Genomic DNA, 14,376 nt, shown 5'->3' with positions numbered 1-14,376 from the left:
ATGAAGAGGTTTTTTGTTGTTTTTAAAGGTGCAAATTCAGAGCATATCTATTACCAGCCTGTTCTCATTCCGCGCCGGGGGGGTGGAGACGTAGTTTAAAGAGCGAAAAAACACACAGGGCGGGTTGGAGGGGAGTTGGATGGGTCCAGAAAACTCTAGGCTTTCATCCAGGAAGGAGACCGCTGTTCGCGTCCCGTGCGTCACGTTACAATCAGCTGTTCGTTCGTGTCCCGTGTTCACAACGCTCAGTGTCATTTTCACTGTACAATTGTAGTAGTTTTAAGCCCATCTATGTTCTTTCCTAAACCTAACTATAGTGGTTTTGTTGCCTAATCCTAAAGCAACACCAAAGGGCGTGACAAAGCGGCGGTATGTGACGAGTTGGGATGAGAACGTGTTGCTATTGCCTCCGCACAGCTCTCAACATGGCAGCGGCTAAGCTTGCGGCTTGCAGCTAACAGTGTTAACTTGGGGGGGAAACCGGAGGGTGGGCACTACGCTTCTGCACCATAACTGTCAGTTGAGACGGCGTTATCCGCTGTAACCGCCGTGTGAGAGCAGTGCGCGCACGGTTGGCCCGGCTATGTCAACAAAGCACGGGGACAGCGACTTCATTCTCTGCTCAGGTAGACATTACTCCTCTATATCTTTATAGCAAATAGTTGTTTGCTGCTATATTAATGCTCAGGGTATCGTATAGAGAACCTTTAATGTAAGAAGCCATGAAAATCTTAAACAAAAGGGTCAAAAAAATGTTTTACATCTTGACATCAACATGTTAAAGAGAGTGAAGGACAGGTTGTGTTCAGACAAACAGATCTGTGTGAAAAGCAAAATAAATCAGGGTCATTGGGCTAAACAAATTTAACCTGGCTCGACAGTGGCCACAGCGCAATGTAGCATCATCCAGCAAACCACTGCATTGGCCAGTCAAAGTCATTTAAGTGCACAATACCGGCAGAGCACTTTCTAGGATTCAAAAACCATGTCTCATATTATAATCTGCTGCATTGGCATTTGGTAAACTTTACACTCAAGGATCATATATTTCACCTCAAACAACACATCACCTAACAAATGCTGTGCTGCGAACATTGTTTTATAACTTTTTCTTCTTCTGAGCTTTTTTGCTTGTGGAATACCAGATAGTATGACCTTTTTATGCCCTCGAAAAATCTGGGAAGGGAAAAATCCAAGTCTGTTCACTAACCACTGATTTTGTGACGAGGGGGTCTTGAGTAGGAAAGAGGATATAAGGCAAAAAGGTTAGGAACTACTGCACTAGAGGAAGTAGAGTTTCCTAGCGTTAAGCTCAAAATGGATACTGTGATAATAAGGTCAGCGGGGTCTGTAAGCAGCAGGCTTTTGTTCCATATGGAGTCGGGAGGGCTTAGTCATGTGACTTCCATGTGTCCGGAGCTGCAGTGCTGCAACAAATGAGGTCAGCCTCCAGGTATGGGCTCGAACAGCAGGCAGCGCCTCAGGACGAGCACTGCTTTACACACACACACACACACACGCAATAGAAACACACATCTATGCATATATAAATGCTTGCACTGTGGCACACACACATGCACAAACACAGCGTGTCTGGCCCCAGTGGACATGAAGAGATGCAAAATGACATCAGTCTCTCCCGTCACTGCACGTGACTCATTACACTGGCTGATAAAAGCTCACCGTTATCACTGTTGAGAGTGAGCAAACAGGCCAGGTTATCACTGCACACATCACCTGAACTGGACATGGGTCTATTGATCAGCGGTGTGATGTGAGGAGGCTGATGGTCACTGCAGGAAATTAATGTTGTGCAAGAGGGAGAAGGAGGGGGTGGGGGGGGGGGGGGTTGAGCGTGTTACTGCGTCATTGAGAGGGAGGCGTTGATTCATTTGGAGGGTGAACAGTTTGTGTGTTTGAGTAGCTGTGTGGTGGAGTCGACGGGATTTCTATCCTTAAAGCGTTCATCTATTTTTGGTCCCTAACGGGGAAGAAAGACATTAAAACAAGCTGAGTGATATACAGCTACCAATGTCACCAGTTTATAAGGTTTTTATGGCAGACATGAAGTCCCACAAGCTTTAATTTTTATGTTTTATGTCCAAGTCAAACATTCCCGACCCCTTCTTAGCTTAGTTTTAGTCCCCAATTCCTGTCAAAAATATCTTTATTTCTGGCTCTTTAGCCGCTAAATGCTGTAGCCTCTGTTCATCAGCTTGTTGCTATTTGTGTTGGTCTGCTGTTTAGTGCTGGGCAGGTAGTGTACAGTGGGTTTATACTGCATTCACAGCTTGGCGACAGAAAAACAGGTATCACACCTGATGAATGGTAATTATCTAGCTATTTTAATATATTAGATAGTTACTTACTGTTACTTATACTTACTGTTTTTATAGGTTAAGCAAATACATATTTTTCTACTCATAATATATATATATTTTTTACTCTTCTTTATTTGCACTACTGTTTAATAGATGTGTATACACCGTCAGGATAGTTTCGTTGTACTTGAATAAGATACTAACAGTAAATACTTCATTTTTAAAGAGACTGTTTGTAAGAATCAGAAATGTCTTGTTAACAGCGACACGCCGTTAAGTCAACGAAAATCAGCGTCCTGCTGCTCGCGCTTGTGCTCGCTCTACATAGACATGAACGAGCATCGCTCCAAACAGTGAGGCGACAAACGTCAGCTAAAACCACAATATCACTCTATATTTCAGCTGCTTGGCAGTAATGTTAGCTGACCAGACGAAGGTCTCTCCATGAATCAATGCTGATCCTAGTGTTGGTGTTTCCTGCTTCAGCCTCCCGACCGCGGTCGAAGGGAACAGGGGAGACACCGGAGTTTTGGTCGGAGACGATAACGTTTCTCTCTGAGGAGCCCCGTCATTTCACAAGACACGGGAAACCTCTGTTGTTCTGGAGGAGCTGCAGCAGTTATTTCTGCACAAACGTCCACTGTACATTCACTAGATATTCTCAGAGCTAAACTAACTCTTCTGCAGTGTGGAGTGAGCGCGCATGGGACAACGACCCGCAATGATTTATACGTGTGAGAAGTTACAAACAGTCCCTTTAATTAGCTAAATTGACTGTATCAGAGCTAATATTGAATTTTATTTCCATTCATTTGCAGGCAGTGATGGCCTTGTAGCAATTTTACCACAGGTTTGTTGACACTTAAAGGTAGGGTTGGTAGTGCTGTTCAATTACATTTTTTGTTATATTTGTTGGAATTCACATTACATCCCGACAGCAATCAATCTTCAATCTACTTTCACCCCTGTGTAAAAGAGTTGGCCACACTGGGCTCGGTTTTCTCAGTTGGATCATTTTTACTCTTGCTAATTTCTCAGCATTTACCGACCCTATACCTTTAAAGGCTCCGTAGATCTGCAGAGTTGGGTGTGAACTCCATCATTCCTGCACTATGAAATGACTGTCTTGCATTACATAGTCAAATAATTCAATGTTTGATTCAAGGATATTGGTTATGAGTAATGAGAAATGATTATTTGTAGTTAGCTGGGTGATACGAGACAGATATATGTCTTCAAATAATGCTAAAAAATCTAAATGTTTGAACATTGTTTCATCCAAAGAAATCACTTGTCTTTTGATCATTTGAATAAGCTAATGTGGAGTGCACCTCATCTCTTTATACCTGCTTTCCTCTGGTATTTAGACTGTTATCACACAGACGAGCAGAATAACACACACACACACACATACCTGGGAGAGTGGTCAGCCTACTGACCCCTGGTTTACCTGTCTACAAGGTAAACAAATCAAAACAGACTTTGTCCTGTCAAACACAGCTCTTATCTCAGGTAACAGGATGAAATGAAAATCTGTAGCTCAGATCGAACCGTCTCAATCAATGAGTAATCAATAAAACAGTACTTTGCATGATAGGAAACCCAATAACCACGTTTTAGAAATATCTGAGGTTGTTGTTTTAGTTTTAGTTTTTTACTGTAGACAGTTTAATGAGTCGCCTTAAAGAATAATTATAGCCATATCAGTGTATAAGAACATTTACATGCTATTGAACTGGGGCTTCAAAACCAACCCTTTAATTAACCTTGTCATAAAGCAAACATTTCCCAGCAGATAGTTTCCTTTATTCCAGGTTCATGCCCTTCTCTTTATTCTTAATGCCATGCAGCTTCACAGCCTTCACAGCATATCATTAATGGAGAGAGAGACACAGACACACAGAGAGAGAGGATGAATTATCTCCCTCTCTCCTCCTGCCTTATAAACCCAACGTGAGGACTCGCCATTATCAACTCCCCAGCCACTCATCCAGACAAGTGATTTGTGCCCGCATTACTCATCCTGACACAAAATTACATAATTCATCTGTAGGCCACAGAGCCCCTCTATGGGGCTGAACTGTAGAGAAGAGTCGAGCTGAAGTTAATTGATTTGTTCGGAGGAAATGTTACATGTTTGGGCAGATTAACATATCAGAGACAGAGCGATGCTTTACCTTTTGTACCTCACTTTTCACACAAAAGCTTCATGCTAACCTACCACCGGACAAACATTAAAGGTCCCATATTGTGCTCATTTTCAGGTTCATACTTGTATTTTGTTTTTCTACTAAACATGTTTACATGCTGTAATGTTAAAAAAACAACTTTATTTTCATCATATTGTCTGTCTGAATATGCCTGTATTTACCCTCTGTCTGAAACGCTCCGTTTTAGTGCATTTCAACGGAATTGCAACGGAATTGTGTTGCTAGGCAACAGTTTGGGTCCATGTTTACTTCCTGTCAGCTGATGTATGTTATTTACATACACTGCAACAGGAAATAAACTGGGACACATTTAGAATGTTTATGTTTAAAACCATGTAATGGTCTATATGTTTTATATTTGTGACATCACAAATGGACAGAAATCCTATCGGCCTGTTTCAAACGCACAATTACTGAATATGGGCTGTGTGTATTTCTCCGTATATTGAGCGTTTTGATAGTTTAATAGTATTTATATAGCATTTAAACCTGCTTTTTCAATATCACATCATTCAAATCCCTCCTCAAAACCCACCTGTTTAAACTGGCCTACTCTCTCTGGTACTCATCATCACCCATCCTATGTGTCTGTACATATGTCTCTGTCATGTCCTGTTGTTTTTATAATGTTTTATCTGTCTATGTTTAAATTGATTCTTGTAAGGTGTCCTTGGGTGTCCAGAAAGGCGCCACTAAATAAAATTTATTATTATTATTATTATTATAATATAAAAGACATGAAAATCTCACTTTTTACAATATGGGACCTTTAAAGCAAAACACTGATGAGGGAACCAACAGGCATTTAGTCCGGGAGGAAAACTAGAGTTACATCACAGTGAAACAGATCTATGTAAGTTGTGGCATCAATGTCAATTCACTGATTTGTTTGTATTAGCATTTAACATTAGCATTGTATATTAGCATTTGGAAAGCACTCCTCAACTTTCGCTCAATCTGATTGTCCTTATTCAATTATTTATCCGAACCGATATTTAGGTTAAAGGTGCTGAGTCGGTGGCTCGCAGCTAACATTGCTAACAGCACATATAGTTTATTTATTAAATTATTTGCTATTACTGTACCATTAAGTGGAAAATTTGCAGGTCACTTCAAACATGTTTCCCTGTAATTCAGCGTGAAATATTTGGAAACGTACTAATTGGTATAAAACAAGGTTCTGTGTTTAACAACCTAAAAATCACAAGTTGCGTTGATGCGTTAAAGAAATTAGTGGCGTTAAAACAAATCTGCATGTATATATTCTTTTTACTTGTATGTCATCTGTCAAATGAAGGTGAAAATACCCAAAACAAAATCATAAAAAACAATAACTTTATTGTGCTGCAAACTCTCATCCTGTGTTAATCAGTGGTCACAGTGAGCTTCTATCACTAATAGGTTTAGGGGTTAAATTCCCTGTATATCTCAGTCAGATCCATAGCTTCTGTCTTATGGTAGAACCCCTACCTGACGCATGACAAAGGAAACTGCTGAGGAAGGAATAAAGAGGCATTTGGCCCCAGGGGTTCACCTCTTCTTCAAAGAACAATACTCTCAGTCTATTGGCTGACTACTCACTGAGAAGGATTTTCCAGCTGAAATACAAATGAATTCACTAAAGAGGGGAAAAATCCTGAAAGCCCTCTGAGCACAATATTCGTGTCAATACCAAATTAGCATTGAATAATGGCCTCTATTTCCTCTTTCACTTCATAGGCAGCAGGACAGCAGTCTCCTGTAGAGACGATGAGATGTAGCGGGGAAGGACTCCCCAGATAGGAGAGGACATATCCTGCCAGCGGGAGATTCAATTAAAGCATTACTGTTGTGGTGGTGATGGTGGTGGGGTTTGGTTGTGGTTCGGGGGGATCAAACTGATGGGCAGATCATCTACCTTCCAGGTGCTGAGGGAAGAGACTTTGGCTGCATTTTTAAATACAATGCCACTGATAACCTTCCAGCCATGTGCTGAAATGTTCATATTATTGATGCAACTAAAAAGTATTAAAGGTCCCATATCGTGCTCATTTTCAAGTTCATACTTGTATTTTGTGTTTCTACTAGAACATGTTTACATGCTGTAATGTTAAAAAAACAACTTTGTTTTCCTCATACTGTCTGCCTGAATATACCTGTATCTACTCTCTGTCTGAAACGCTCCGTTTTAGCGCATTTCAACGGAATTGCAACCGAATTGCGTTGCTAGGCAACAGTTTGGGTTCATGTTTATTTCCTGTCAGCTGATGTTACTTACATACACTGCAACAGTAAATAAACTGGGACAATTTTAGAATGTTTATGTTCAAAACCATGTGATGATCTAAATATTGTATATTTGTGACATCACAAATGGACAGAAATCCTGACGGCTTGTTTCAAACGCACAATTTTTAAATACGGGCTGTGTGTGTTTCTCCGTATATTGAGCGTTTTGATAGTTTAACAGTATTTATAAAGCACTTAAACCTGCATTATAATATAAAAGACATGAAAATCTCCCTTTTTACAATATGGGACCTTTAATATGATTTGTGGTGCATCAGTAAAAATGCACACGGCTTTAACTGCACTGATTCATATAAGACTGTATGTAACAAGTGTGGTTCATTGGCTGCACATGCACCTAACCTTCACACAGTTGAAAATATCTGACACTCTCCAGAACGGTGTGCTGCTGCCACTGCACAGGCAATATGACAGATAGATCACAAAAGACATTTTGACATCTCACAGTGAGAAATGCACATGTATAGGCCTACTGTATATTATATTACTGTATTACTCTCATCTGTGTGTTAATGTGTGCATTTTAATGTTGTCGTTGGTCAAGTACAATTCTGAGGTACTTGTCTTGTATTATATTTGAGTAATTATACATTTTATGATACTTTGTTCTTCAACTACATTTTGGAGGCAAATATTGTACTTCTCACTCCGCTACATTTATCTGATAATTTTATTAAAATGATTCAAAATACAATAATCTAATAAATGATGATGCGTTATAAAGGATTAAGCTACCTACCAGGATAATAAAGTAGTAACAATTACCTTCACCAGCTGGAACATTAATGGACCAGTGTGTAGGATTTAGGGGCATCTAGTGGTGTGGTTGCAACTAACTGAATACCCCTCCGCCCACCCCTCCCTTTCCAAGTGTGTCGGAGAACTACGGTGGCCTTCAGGTAATGTAAAAACGCAAAAGGCTCTCTCTAAAGCCAGAGTTTGGTTTGTCCGTTCTGGGCTACATATATGAATATATATATAAATATATATATATAAACTGGAAAAACAAAGTTCGGAAACTTCTGTTTGGTGGATTATTTCTCTGTTGTTACAATGCTAATGGTCATTGTATTTGACATCGTTGGAAAGCCTGTTTATTTACCTTCGCAATGATGTCCAACTTGTAAGGATCATGCATTTGTGGGATGAGCAGCACAGCTGATTATGTGGGGAGCGCCCAAGAAATATTTGCCAAAATGCTCTGCCAATGGTAAACAGTGTATTCTCCTGTTGGTATTGCCTCTTGTTGTGAGTTGTTTGGTGGATTGGATGATTGAACTCTCTATCAGTAACAAGGAACAAAAAAGACATATTGGCAATTTTACACTTTATTCATTTAATACACCGTCAGGAGCCTCAGTAGCGGTGGAAGATCCATACGCAGCCACAACAGCCTGGCACCTCCTCCTCATGCTGGTCACCAACCTGGTCACACGTTGCTGTGGGATGGCGTTCCATTCCTCAACCAGGATTGGTTGCAGGTCAGCCAACGAGGTTGTGTTGGGCACTTTAACACGTACAGCACGCCCAAGCTGATCCTACAAGTGTTGAATTGGGTTGAGGTGTGGACGTTACATTCTCTCTACTCCCACATTGTGGAGGTAGTCTATGATAACCCTGGCTCTGTGGGGGCGAGCGTTGTCATCTTGGAGGATGAAGTTAGGTCCCAGATTGTGGAGATATGGGATCGCCACTGGCTGCAGAATCTCATCCCGATATCTCACTGCATTGAGATGGCCTTCAATGATGACAAGCCTTGTTTTGCCAGTGAGGGAGATGCCACCCCACACCATGACACTGCCCCCACCAAAAGCTGTTACTCCATCGGTGCAACAATCAGCATAGCGTTCTCCGCGTCGTCTCCATACTTTGACCCTGCCATCCAACTTTGGCAGACAGAACCTGGTCTCATCACTGAACATGACATTCCCACACATGTTCAGGTTCCATTGTCTGTGTTGTCGACACCAGCGCAAATGGGATTGACGGTGAAGGGCAGTCATTGCAGGCTTCCTGGTAGCCTTATGAGAATACACTGTTTACCATTGGCGGAGCATTTTGGCAAATTTTTCTTGGGCGCTCCCCACATAATCAGCTGTGCTGCTCATCCCACAAATGCATGATCCTTACTAGTTGGACATCATTGCGAAGGTAAATAAACAGGCTTTCCAACGATGTAAAATACAATGCCAATTAGCATTGTAACAACAGAGAAATAATCGACCAAACACAAGTTTCCAAACTTTGTTTTTCCAGTATATATATATAAATATATCAAGGGCCAACCCGGTCTCACAGGAAGGCATATAAATACCAAGATACTACGTGGACATTACACATGTCATGAGGACGCATTTTAGCGTTTTTGCGATTTCATTTGTACGCCATGCAAACATCCACAGTTTAGTTTTAGGTTTAGGCAAGAAACCCACTGACAAAACCACTTAGTTAGGGTAAGGGAAAACGTCATGGTTGGGATTAAAATAAGTTTGTAAACTAAGTAAAACATGTACAGTAACAAATGCAGAAAACATGTGACAAACGTCACTAACGTAACTTACAAAACAAAACCTCAGTCAACGGTCTCAAACACCGGTCTCCTGGTTAAAAGTCCTGCGTTTGTTGGACCCATCCACCTCCCCACACACCCACCATAAGTGATCTTTCTCGCTTTTTATACTACGTCACTCTTACCATAGCATTTTTACGCAGATGCTTTTACATTGCAGTCAGTACAGGATACATGGTGTACAAATAACACACGGAAATCAAGAAAGGTGTACTTATTGCACGATAAACGCCTTGCACATTATTGTATCATTTATACGTCTTTTCATGTGAACGGACTGGAAAGGCTCATTCTAAGCTAACAAAAATGCAACGATTCTTAGTTTCAGGTGGTTATACACTGATGAGAACATAGTTATTAATATTTTCCTTTTCTGCTAATACTACTTTGGGTATATTTTGATGCTAATACTTCTGTACTTTTACTTAGGTAAAATCTTGAATGTAGGCCAGAGTATCTCTGCACTGTGGTTTTGCTTCTTTTACTTAAAGGCCCTGTATTATGCTAATTTTCAGGTTCATACTTGTATTTTATGTTTCTACTAGAACATGTTTACATGCTGTAACGTTAAAAAAAGCTTTATTTTCCTCATAATGTCTGCCTGAATATGGCTGTATTTACCCTGTGTCGTAAACACTCCGTTTTGGCGCATTTCAACAGAATTGCAACGTAATTGCGTTGCTAGGCAACAGCTTGGGTCCATGTTTATTTCCTGTCAGCTGATGTTACTTACATACACTGCAACAGGAAATAAACTGCGACACATTTGGAATGTTTACGTTACGTTTTGTGAAATGTACAGTTGTGACATCACAAAGTTACAGAAATCCTGACAGCTTGTTACAAAGGCAGTGTTTCTAAATACGGGCTGTGTGTATTTCTCCATGGATTAAGCATTTCAGTACTTTCAAAGTATTTATATAGGACTTAAGCCTGCTTTATAATAAAAAATACATGAAAATCTCACTTTTTATAATATGGGACCTTTAAGTAAAAGATTCTTTCCCGCCTTTTTTTTTGCTCCATATGTTTTGCTCCTGTATAAAACCTTCACGATCCAATCCAAACTCTCTCTCGTGTTGTCACTGTTGAGTCAGACAGCTGACAACAATGAAGCACCTTTGAAAAGAAATGCACATATTCTCAATCTTTCTCTACTCCTGTTGAGCCTCTGCAGTTTGATTTCATCCCCATGTGCTCAACATAGTGTCAGGATATCCAGAGGAGTCCGGTTGGCTGTGAGAGGCTCGCGGGCGGCAGCACCTGGTGCGTCTGAGCTGGAAACCTGATCATCGGCAGGTACAAGAATAGCTCGACGGGACCGTTAAAGGCCACTCCCCTGACCTGCTGTGAACTGTCATTGAACTTCTGTCCCCGCTGAGGACAAAACCCTGCTCGCTGTCTGTGTGGGCGTCTGTCTTTGGGCTCAGGTTTTCTTAACTCACTTGCTCTAAAGCTCTTGGCATTTTGATAACTGGTTGTTTCCTTTAGAGATGTAACGTGGTGCTATTTAGCATCAAGAAATCAGAGATACAGCGTGTTTACGGTAGGCCACCACTGAGAAGCTCAGCAGCCTCTATGATACATTTTACATTGCAAAGGATTGTATTTGGCAGAAAATATGGGAAACATGAAGAGGAGACATTTCTTCCAGTGCAAATGGAGATTGATCATTGAGGATTATCGAACAATTGAAACACCCAACATCCAACATCTTTGGGACAAGAAGCTACACCTTCTTTTGTGTGCCTGAGGAAAGGAAATTATCCTAGCAACACAACTGTGCTGGCAAAATCATGGATAAAAATGTATTAATCTGCAGAATCATACTTCATTTTCTATCATTCTGATTGTGCCATAATGTCCACCTGATTCTATAGTGCCACATCTTCTACCTGCTCTGCCGTACACTAACCCTCCTGTCATTTCAGATCCTGCCACTCCTTCATGCCCTACAGTAACCCCTGTGGTCCCTCTATTCTCCCTCACCTGACCTCCCACGCCCACCTGCACACCTGCTCCCACTTCCCCATTAGCCGTGCAGCGTATATACCGCCCCACTGCCGTTAATTTTCTGCCATATCGTCTGATGTGCAACCTTCATCTCTCCCTGCCTGATTGAACCCTTCCCTTTGTTGGACTTCTGCCCGGTTACTTGATCCCTAAGTTTGCCCTCTCTGCATTGGTGGAAGAAATACTCAGATCCTTTACTTGAAGCAAGATTAGGCAAGATTGGAGCAAATATGATTAGAAAAAAAAGTTATTTTTATAAAACGGTCGCGATACAGTGACAGTACTACATGAAACAGGTGACCTGAAAAAAATCATGTGCCTCTGTGTCCTCCGATGTCCTCCGGTGTCCTCCGGTGCTCCTGACGGCATCTGCAAGATTTCACAGACCAGAGGAAAACAAGCAGTCAGAGCTGATCTGGGATCTGCTGTCCAGCAACCGTCTATGAGAGCCGGCTGTCAATCACTCGCGAACTCCGACCAAACGGTCAAACTAGGCAGCGCTGATCAAATATAAATCAATATTCTGATACTGTAATGTCTATTTCTCTCCTCCTTTTCAGAATCATCTTGTAGTGTACTGTTTAGCTGTAAAATGAGAAAGTTTGTGACCCGTCAGCCATGTTGAAATCTCTTGGGGAATACCAAGCAATGTCCACAAGCACAGCCAATAGGAACGCTCTCTCTGAAATGACCTGTAATTGGCCAAAGTTTTCCGTCACGGGCTAGAGTTTCTAAAGCCTGGAAACAGAGCCATGAGGAGGAGCAGAAGTCTAGTTTTCTCTCAGAACACTTGAATTACAATATGCTGAAAGGTTATTATGGAATTTCTGCCAAATGATGCCAAAACATTGTTGCTTACTGAAGCTTTAAGTAAAAGTACCGACACTGTAAATAATTGACTGTAGGATGTACAGTAAATACCTGGCAAAAAAGTTGTCAATAAAGTATTGTAAATTAGCTGTTAATTACTGTAAAAATAATTACAATATATTACAGGAAACCTTTTAGTTTTTGTTGTATTTTTTATAGAAAAAAAACAACAATTGCTTGTAATGTAGTTTACAACTTTATCGTGTATTCCATTCAAATTACAGAAGTTACCAGTAAATAGCTGTTAATACTTCACAATACAATGTGTTGTTGTAGAATATTTTTAGCTATTTATTTTTCATTTGCAGCTTTGCAACTAAATTAGCGTTGCCCAATTCCAATAATTGCAGTTTTAACTGTATAAAAGATTTCCTTTTTCAGCATGTCCCTAAAGCAACAGGTGTAAATAAAACATTAAGAACTACTCATCTTTTGCATATGATTATAATGACTTACAGCAATGTAACAATACTCCATTACAAGTAAAAGTCCTGCATGAAAAATCCTACTTAAGTAAAAGTACATAGGTATTAGCAGCAATGTGTAGTTAAAGGTCCCATATCATGCTCATTTTCAGGTTCATACTTGTTGTCGTGTTTCTAGTAGAACATGTTCACATGCTGTAATGTTCAAAAAAAACTTTATTTTCCTCATACTGTCTACTTGAATATATCTGTATTTACCCTCTGTCTGAAATGCTCCGTTTTACTGCATTTCAACGGAATTGCAACAGAATTGTGTTGCCTGGCAACAGTTTGGGTCCATGTTTACTTCCTGTCAGCTGATGTCATTTACTTACACTGCAACCAGGACACATTCAGAATGTTTATGTTTAAAACCGTGTAATGGTCTATATATTGTATATTTGTGACATCACAAATGGACAGAAATCCTATCGGCTCGTTTCAAAAGCGCAATTACTGAATACGGGCTGTGTGTATTCCTCCGTATATTGAGCGCTTCTATACGTTCACAGTATTTATAAAGCACTTAAACCTGCTTTATAATATAAAAGACATGAAAATCTTACTTCTAACAATATGGGACCTTTAAAGTATTAAAATAAAAGTATTGGTTTGGACCCTCTGACTGCTATATTATTATATATGACATCATTAGATTATTAATACTGAAGCATCACTGTGTAGGCAGCATGTTACTATTTTAGCTGCTGGAGGTGCAGCTAGTTCAAACTACTTTGTACAGGTTTATATATGGGTTACTAATCTGTTTTAATATTTTGGACTTTTTCTCTAATTTTTGATTTTTGGTGAGATATTGGATCATTTGAACATTTATTGACATGAAACCATGTGAGAAGTTTAGAGGGACAAAACTCTATATTTAATGGAGATGTTAACAAGTCATAGACATCTGAAATGTCATCCCGACTACACACTGCTGTTGTGTACTCTGGATTATGCACTTGACCCCTTGGTCAGTTTGTAGTGATAGGAAGTAATTAAGTACATTAACTCAAATGCTGTACTTAAGTACAGTGCAAGTACATGAAAATTGTACTTGACGTTTTCTGCAATGTACTTTTTAGTCTACCACGTTTGACAACCTGTTTGACAACTATAGTTATTTTGCAGAATAAGGTTTTACACACAAAACATTGGATATAATCAGATCTAAAATATGATTTGATGATGATGAGCAGTATACAAAATACTATATCTGTAATGATAATAATAATAATCATAATCCACTCTGAAGAGGGGCAATCTGCATGATGACTCATTTCACTTTTGATACTTTTAGTATATTCTTAATACTTCAGTACCTATATAAACAACATTTTGAATGCAAAACCTTTATTTCTAATGGAGTATTTTTACAGTGTGGTTTTATGCCTACTATGTAGTAGGCTACTTTTATTAGTTAAGTAAAGGATCAGAATACTTCTTCTACCACTGCCACTTTGTTTGTTACAGTTTATTTTGAGCTTTAGTTTCTACGGTTCAGGTTTCAGATAAACAAGTGGTGGAATGTAACTAAGTACATTTACTCAAGTACTGTAATCAAGCACACATTTTGAGGTACTTATATTTGGGTATTTTAATTTCAGACTACTTTATACTACATTTCAGAAAGAAATATT

This window comes from Sebastes fasciatus, chromosome 11 (genome assembly GCF_043250625.1).
Source record: "Sebastes fasciatus isolate fSebFas1 chromosome 11, fSebFas1.pri, whole genome shotgun sequence".
NCBI lineage: Eukaryota > Metazoa > Chordata > Actinopteri > Perciformes > Sebastidae > Sebastes > Sebastes fasciatus.
This window is presented reverse-complemented; position numbering follows the sequence as displayed.